Source organism: Peromyscus maniculatus, chromosome 4, assembly GCF_049852395.1.
Source record: "Peromyscus maniculatus bairdii isolate BWxNUB_F1_BW_parent chromosome 4, HU_Pman_BW_mat_3.1, whole genome shotgun sequence".
Taxonomy (NCBI): Eukaryota; Metazoa; Chordata; class Mammalia; order Rodentia; family Cricetidae; genus Peromyscus; species Peromyscus maniculatus.
The window spans coordinates 137,823,128-137,832,220 of record NC_134855.1 but is presented as its reverse complement, the minus strand read 5'-3'; positions in this window follow the sequence as shown (position 1 = coordinate 137,832,220).

The following is a 9,093-nucleotide window of genomic DNA, read 5'->3' as shown; positions in this document are numbered from 1 at the left end:
CGGTTTCCTCTTCTGGAGAATAGGGAGACAGACTATCACCTTTGCCCTTAGCTTAACGTGAGGACCGAATGGCCTTACAGCAGGGAAAGCAGGGAAAGAGAATCCAGCATTAGCCAGAGCTCCCGAAATAAACACGAGAATAAGTTACGTGGACTCTTCTCCAAGAAACAAGACCAAACATATTTTAATTTTCTCCTGTCCTTTTTTTTTTTTTTTTCCTGGCAAGCGTACTTGGTCCTGCCTGTTTGTTTTTCTATCAGAAATGGGATCACACTGGGTAGCCTTGCAAGGTCCCCTTTTTCTGAATAATAAACAGCAAACGTTCTCGCCCAGAATTCAAAATTTCATCATTTCCTCAGCTCACAGTTTTCTTAACCAGGTATTTGTTTTCACACATTTCATCCCTCTGGCTGACGATGGACAGCAGGCTACTCTTAATGCCAAAATGCTCCTAATGCCATCGGGAGCCGGGGGCGCCTGGCTGGAGGGGCAAGGTGGGGACCACGAAACCTCTTTCAGCTTTGCTCACAGGACAGGGTAGTTCTACAGCCCCTTCCCTGGGACTGCAGTAGCTTCAGCCCCCCGGTGGGCGGGACCCCGGCAGGCTGTCCAAGTCTCCATGGTGACCAGAAGGGGCTGGGCTTCAGAGGCTCAAGGTTTCTTACCCCCTGGGTCCTCCCGAGGTTTCCTTTTTTATTCCTACCGCCTGGTTCTAAGCGGTCCCCGCCCGCCCCCCCCTCTCCCCCCGCCCCCTGTCTGTCTGCCTTAGCTGGAGTCTCCTGCCCTACACAGGAAGGAACACAGAGCTGTGTACACAGGTCCCGCCAGATGTTTTACAGGGATCCTCGCCAAGGCTCAAGGAGGGCTGGCTGCTGCTCCCCCGTGCGATCATACCGAGTCAGGTAATGGTCACTGTCTTTCAGGAGGAGGTGAGGGGGAGTTTCCAGGAAGACTTGTCCCTGGGTTTCCCCCTTTGCGCCTCATCCAGAACCTCCCTTCCATATCCACAGGCAGCCTGGATCCATGACCTGTCATAAAATGCCATTTTGAGAAAACAATCCTGGACACTTGCACATACAGACATACACTCAGGCAAAACACTCATGCACACAAAGTAAAAATAAATACATCTTTGAAAATAAAATAAAATGTAGAGTGATGTTGGAACACACACAGAACAGATGTCCCAGGTTCATGAAATCTTGACACTGTGCACATACCCTGGTGTCATTTCTTTTATTCCTATGGACTTCTGGTCTTCCTAAGTTAAAAAAAAAAATGTGTGTGTGTGTGTGTGTGTGTGTGTGTGTGTGTGTGTGTGTATACCTCTGTGTGTGAAGTCACACACAGGTGACTTCAAGGGCCAAAAGAAGGTGTCAGATCTCCCTGAGCTGGAATTACAGTTGTAGTAGGTAGTGGGTGACTGTTTGAGCCATGCCCTGAAGCATCACCCCCTAGTGAGGGGACACAGGAAATCTTTAGACTACAGTTGTAAGATGTCTGAAGTGGGTGTGGGGTGTCGAAACCAGGTCCTCTGCATGAGCTATGATACATTCTTTTAACCACGGAGCCCTCTCTAGCCTGGACTTTTACTCTGCTCAGAATGTACGCTTGCTTCATCAACACTCCACACCCTATTCAGCTATCCGGGCTCAACACGGCTTAAGTGATGAGCAGAGCCCGTGGTCACAGCGGGGCTTCATGGGGACTGTCCAGAGTGGGCGGGTCCAGAGGCCCATTCTGTGCACGTTTCTGCTCTCCGTCCTTACTCTGTTGAAAGGTAAACAAGGGTGAGTGCCATACAGACCCGGGTTCCCGGGTCCTGCCTTGTCATCCGCTCCTGCGATAGTCTGGCTAAGCTTCAGGCCCATTGGAAGTTTTGTTTCCTCGTTTATGGAGGAGAGACAGTGCCCATCCTGGGGGTGTGCTGACAATAAAGGGAGCCATCAGTGGACTTGCACACACAGGTGCTATCTTAGGCATGCTTGGGCTTTGCTCTCTGCTGGCTGGGAAGGCCCATACTCTCTCTGTGACAGCTCACTAGGGCCCCACTGCAGAACTGGGGGACCTCTGGCTTCTTGGTTTGTCTTGAGCGAGTACAGACAGAGGACTCCACGGCTCTTGTGTCCTTCTGTGAGCCTTCCACTCAGCCACTCCCATGGTCAGCAGGCCCCTGCAGCCGTAGTTAAGAATGGGGGTGGAGCCTCCTGGTCCCAAGTTCTGGATCCACTGCTTGTGTGTCACCTGACTTCACTTGGCTGACCCTCAGATTTCTCCTTTGTTACCATACTCCATCCTTAGACACCACATCTCTCGTTAGCCTTGAATACTCAGCTTTCCTATGAGGTCATCTTGTGGCCAATGAAACCCCAGAGGCCTCTCCCCTGCCTCAGTTCTCATTCTCAGGCCTTCTCCACTTCCTTCCTTCCTCATCTGGGACTCTCCTCCTCGGTGGGTGCCTGGCTTCCAGTGTATGCTGTGGTAACTCCCTGATCCTGGCTTGGGGGTGCAGGTGTAGAGGTATATGTGTAGGATGTGAGGGCGCAGGGCAGACAGGCTCTTGTGGATCTTAACCTGTGGGTCATGACCCCCCTGGGACCACATATTAGACATTTACAGCAGCAAAATCACAGTTTTGAAGTAGCAATGAAGTAATTTAATGGCTGGAGGTCACCACAACATGAGAAACTGTATTAAAGGGTCGCAGCATTAGGAAGGTTGAGAACCTTCATTAAGAGTGAGAAAGAGCCAATTCAGGAGGCAGAGGCAGGAAGTTCTCTGTGAGTTCCAGACCAGCCTGGTCTACATAGAGAATTCCTGACTAACCAGGGTGATGTAGTGATACCCTGCTTCATAAAAAAGTGAGAATGAGCTGGGCCGTGGAGGCGCACGCCTTTAATCCCAGCACTCAGGAGGCAGAGCCAGGCGGATCTCTGTGAGTTCGAGGCCAGCCTGGGCTACCAAGTGAGTTCCAGGAAAAAGCGCAAAGCTACACAGATAAACCCTGTCTCAAAAAAAAAAAAAAAAAAAGTGAGAATGGGGGAGGGGCTTCAGAGCTCCTTCTGAACATTCTCCCTGGGGAGTGTCAGACCAGTTCCCAGAGCAAAGGAGAGGTCTGACCTTCTATACCCTCTTATCACACGGTTTAGTTCATCATCGCATACATGACAAAGAGCACGGCAAAGCCAGGGACCATAAATTGAGAGCTGTCAAGACTGCTTCCTAACTGCCCAGCTGCAGGGAGGCCTGGCCTGCCTGATGCAGGCTGTGGGGTCCGGCCTAAGGTGCAGGCCTGGGTTCTAACAGACAGAGCTCAGCTGGCAGAGTGCTTGCCTAGAGTGCACAACACGCCAGGTTCCATCCCCTGCACCGCATAAAACCGGATGCGCTCAAGGTCCTCCTCAGCTACACAGTTAAGTTCAAGGACCATCTGGACTACAGCAGACACCATCTTAAGACGAAAGAATAAAATAAAACCCCTCTTAATTTATTTTTTAATCATGAAATAATACCAAACTTACTGAATAGTCCCCTAATGGCACTGGAAGTTTCTATATTGAAACTCATGAGGCTGGTGAGATAGCTTAGGGAGGGTCAGACCTGAGGGCCTGAGTTTGGATCCCCAGAACACACATAAAAGAGAAGCCACATATGACAACACATGCCTGGAGCCCCAGTGACAGGGGAAAGCAGACAGGAAAATCCGTAGGGCTTGCTGGCCAGCCAGTCCAGCTGAATTAGTGATCTCTAGGATCGAGAGTCAGCCTGTCTCCAGAAAAATGGCTCAGCAGTTAAGATCACTTACTGCTCTTGGGGAGGACCTGGGTTCAGTTGCTAGCACCCACCTGGTGGTTCACAACTGTGTAATTACAGTTTCAGGGGACCTGGCACCCTTCTCTGGCCTCCGTGGGCACCAGGCAGAATGTGGTGACCATGAATGTAAACACTCATACACATATTATTTTTAAAAATGTTTTAAAAATGCAGAGAGAGATTGAGAAGACACTTGACCTACAAGTGCACAGACCTACACACAAAAATTTCAGGCACATGGAGTTATTAACAGTTCAAAACATTGTCTTATGCACATATACATCTATTGAGTATAGATGTGTGTGTGTGTATGTGTGTGTGTGTGTGTGTGTGTGTGTGTGTGTGTGTGTGTGTGTGTGTATAGTTTTCTCAGAACTACTTGAGAATAAATGCAGTATGTATTTCCTGGAAACAAGGGCTCTCCTACATAATCACAGCACCAATGTTGATCCAGAACTGGCAGCCAGCTCATAGACCCCATTCAAGTCTTATGTGCAGTATCCACAGGGTCCTGCCAGGACCCAGGATCCCTGCAGGATCTGCTATTGACGTCACTTGTGTCCCTCAAACCTCCTGTCAGCTGAAACAGTTCCTCTGTGTTCCATGACCTTGACATTTCTGAAGAACAAGCCAGCTACTATCTGAAGAATGCCAGTTGGGGACGGTCTGAAGTTTTCTGGGGGTAGGAGATAGGTCACACATTCCTGCAGGGGACCTGGTGAGGATGCTGCCTTCCCAGTGCATTAGTCTGTGACATTGCCGGGGATGTTGCTGTGATTCGGATGGGTTGGTAAAACAGTGAGGGGTGCTGGCAGGTGGGGCACCTGCCCACAGGTGTCAGAATGCCCTCCTTGTGAAACTCAATGGATTTATAGTCTCAGGTGACGAGGAAGTCACAAAAGCAGGGTGGGGTTCTGGGAAGTGTCTGAGCACCATGTGGCAGCTACTGTGGTCATACTCAGGGCTGTTCTTAGGGTAGCAGAGCCCTGGCATATATCCTGAAGTCACCCAAGGGCTATCTGGCTGGTGGGTATGCTCTCAGCCTGACACCTTCCTATTGGTGAAATTATTAAGGCCACTCCACATAGTTAAAAGGGAGGTTTATTTTGAGGGGTAACTTACAAGTGAAGGGATAGGTAACAGGATCTGGGAAAGGTGTAGCACAGTCTGGCAGTGTTCTCTGGAGAACTCTGCTTGGTCTACCTCCAGCGTCCAGGGTCCAGGAACCAAGAGAGCGGCGCATCCGGATCTCAGGTCTTCAGGGTCCTCTCTCGGCCCCGCCTTGTAGGCGTGACAGTTACCAAAGCCTCAGTGGGGGTTGGAACTTCCAGATCAAAGCTGGAATGGCTACCCACTACACCCTCCTGGAACCAGGACCTGGCTCTCAGGATGACCTCCTAGGACAAATCTCAAGATTCTCAGAGCACCTGGGAGACAGAGAGGACAAAGGACCCAAGGGATAAATAGAGGCTGAGCCTGGGAAGACAGCATCACACCCCAGTGCCTGTGAGTTCAGTACTAGAGTCCCTACAGGGGGCTTTCCCGACCTGACCACCCTTTCCTAACATCTTGTGCTTATCCAAAAGTCTCTGAAGCACCAGGCCTGGGTCACAATGGAGTCACTGACTACTCCGTCCCATAAGGTATGGGCCAGGTTTTAGAAAGGGCTGTCACCTCATTCAGCCTGGGTCTCCTCACTTGGCAGGTGGGGCAGTGATACTGGCCTCAGGGAGCCTGCCTCAGGAGGAAATGTGATGGCAGTATACAGTGCATGACTGCTGAGCTGGGACATGGGGGAATGCCAGTGTGAGTGTGGCTTGCTTTTCCCTTTGTTCCCCTGCCTCCAAGCCTATCCAAAACTGGAACTGTGGGAGAGGCAGGAACTTTCAAAATCTGGATTCCATACTTGCAAATTCAATGAAACATGGGTCAAATCAGAGAAAACAATCCAGAAAGTTCCATAAAACTTGAGTTGGTCCCACACTAAATGTATGTGAGTGTCTCATGTCTCTTTTGCACAGTCTGCTGTCTGTGGGGGTCCTGGGATCAATCCTCCTGAGGATACTGCTGACCTATGACCTCCTGGGGGAAAAATGAGGTGGGTCTTCTGGCCAAGAAGCTGTACTGCAGGCCCTCTGATTCATCCAGCAGCCCCTCCTCCTGCTTCAGAGAAAGGATTCAGGCTTGGTGAGTTTCCCTGGCCCAGGAGGCCGAATCCTCAACTCTCCTGATCCCCAGGAACCTGTGCCTAGAAGGTCTGGCTGAGAGGGCCAGACAAATATCATGACAGGCTCCAAATAACTCAGTTAAGAATTAGGCCTCAGTCCCTGCTTCTTGAAACTGAGCAGGCCGTTTCTGAGGAAGTCACGAACAGAGGACAATCAATTGTCAATGCCCCTCACAGCATGGATGAGGGAGGTAGCACATACTGGGTCTGAGCAAGCCCCCCCCCCCCCAGCACATAGTAGGCCTGAGCCAGTCCCCCAAAGCAGCTCAAGATAATAAGCAAATAAGGACAAAGCCTGGGACTTGTCTAGCCTGTCCCCAGAATGGAAAAGCTATAGCCTTCGCCAGCCCCTGCTAGCCCTAGCCAATCAGGAATGTACCAATATGATTGCCACGCGTGTAAGCCAGTTATATCTGAGATGACCTGTCACTGAAACTCTTCTTAGCTGTGCATAAAATGAGCCTTCAAGCCTCTCTCAGAGTTGCCATTTTGCCTTTGTGTCAGATGTGTGGCCCCAGCGTGCTGGTACCTTTATTCTCGAGACAATAAACGCTCTTGTTGATTGCATATGTGTATGGTGGTCTTTTGTGAGACTTCTCCAGGACCCTAACACTGGCACCATCTGACAGCCAGGGCCTGTGTCCTGCCAGAAAGACCGATGCTCTTGGGAGAACTCAGAGGAGAGGCAAGAGTGTGACCAGATATGTCTTTCTGGAACAATCCTGATGGCGACACAAAGGATGGATGGGTGGGGTGAGGAGGGGAACCCTGAGACCGGGAACTGTCACAATGCCTTTGCCATAGCCCAAGTGGGACCTATGCAGCCAGCCCTCAGGAAGGCTCCACCCACTTGATACCTGCCCTGTGGTGCAGAACAAGCCCTGGAGGAGGGGACAGGCCACCCAGCGGAGGGAACCTTAGGGGCTATAGTGTGAAACTGCAAGAGGGAGGAACTGGGGATGAGGCTGCAGGGGCATGTTTTGGTCTTGTCCTTTGAGGCAGGTGACTCTACAGATTTTAAGTCTGAGGGACCTTCTGGATGCTAGTTAGACTTATAAAGCCCTGATTTGGGGAAAGGGAGGGGACATTGCGAATTTAACATATTTGCATTCTTTTGGTCTCCAGTATAGACCCTGAACCAAGGAGCCCAGGGGCTTGTCTGAGGATACTGGATGGAGTTCAGTCACTAATGTAACAGGAGAGTAGGGCAGGAGTGGGGTCAAAATCGTCATGAGAGAAAACAGTTTGGAGATAAAGACTGGAACTGCCAAACACACACACTGATAATAGATAAGTCCTGTTTTCAATTCTTTACCAGCTGCTGCTTGTTTATGAAGGTGAGTACAGCTCCAGGGTCCTGCAAGCCTTGTTATTTATTTATTTATTTATTTATTTATTTATTTATTTATTTATTTATTTCCTTCCTTCGTTCCTTCCTTCCTTCGTTCCTTCCTTCCTTCGTTCCTTCATTCCTTCGTTCCTTCATTCCTTCCTTTTTCCCCCCCAAGACAGGGTTTCTCTGTGAAACAGTCCTGGCTGTCCTGGAACTCACTCTGTAGACCAGGCTGGCCTCAAACTCACAGAGATCCACCTGCTTCTGCTTCCCACGTGCTAGGATTAAAGGTATGCGCCATTACCACCAGGCTGCCTTGTAATTTCTAACTAGCTGCCTAGTGTAGGGAGACTGGGAAGGGTGAGAGTGAGATGGACTTGGGAGAAGCAGAAGTGGGGAGGGGCCTGTAGCCTTCTAGCCACCCAAACTTAAAAAAAAAAAAAAAAAAACAGACAAAACCAAACCAAAAATCAGATAAACCCTAGAAAACCACTGCTACCAGTGTCACAATTCCGGATTCTCAGGGGAGAGGAAAGCAAAGAGAACAGAGCAGCTGCAAAGGTGAAGAGAGACGGTGAGCCTGGGGACAGTGTTTATGGTTATCTGTGCACTTATTAACGTGTTCTAAGTGTCCATTCCCACCAGTGTATCTCCACCTCACAGGAAAAGTAACTTGCCCATGCCTAAGTGGAGTGATTGCCCATGACAGGACCTAAGGCTACCCCTCATGTAGGAGCAGTTACCTCATGGTGGGACAGGGGCTGCCCCTCTATACAAGCAGACGTCACAGCAGGAACTAGATGGAGGTTTGCAGAAGCAGGCCTGGGCTGTGATCAACCAGATCATTTTCAACAAGGCTGCATGGTGTGCTGCTTATTTTTGCCCACTTCATTCCTTGTTATGTTTTTGGTTGCACTTCTGAGGGCAGACTGAGGACTCAGTTCCCCTGAAGGCAGGCTGAGGACTCAGCACCCCTGAAGGCAGGCTGAGGACTCAGTACCCCTGAAGGCAGGCTGAGGACTCAGTACCTCTGAAGTCAGGCTGAGGACCTGGTACCCTTAAAGGTAGCTTCATCCCCCAAGGCAGGGGTGAGGATACCGGGCCCTCTGTATTCCCAGCACAGGTGTGCCAATTCTGATTCTCGTCCCACCTTTACTGCTGCTTGTCCCTTTGATGGGCATCTTGGGACAGGTGGTAGGACTTAGTCCCTTGGGACCTTGAAGTCAGGGTCTTTGCCCTTAAATAAGATGTAATTTTACTGTTAGATTATGGTTTTTTGACCACTTACTGTTTGTAAAGTATGATGTGGCATACACCTCTGCTAATGTGAAGAAGGTTGACCTGTCTTCCCCACGAGCCGAGTCAAATCGGATGCTCTTGATGCCCCTTCTGCTCAGGTCAGGCACGGTCATTTTCTGACGCTGACAGCTGGAACTACAATACCCAAGGATGTCTGCGTGGTGCCCAGGAGCATGGGTGTGGCTGAGTAACCAAGGTAGCCACTCCAAAAGAGTCACCACTGGCAGAGTCCTGGGGGTCTTTCCTCTGGCTCGCTTCTGTCCTGAAGGTGGAGGCTTCCTTCCTGTCCTTGCTAGGTTTACAAAGATCACTGTGATGAAACACCATGGCCAATAGCAGCTTGGCTTATATATCCTGAATCAGTCCGTCACTGAAGGGAGTCAGGACAGGAACTCGAACTGAGCAGGGACCTGGAAGCAGG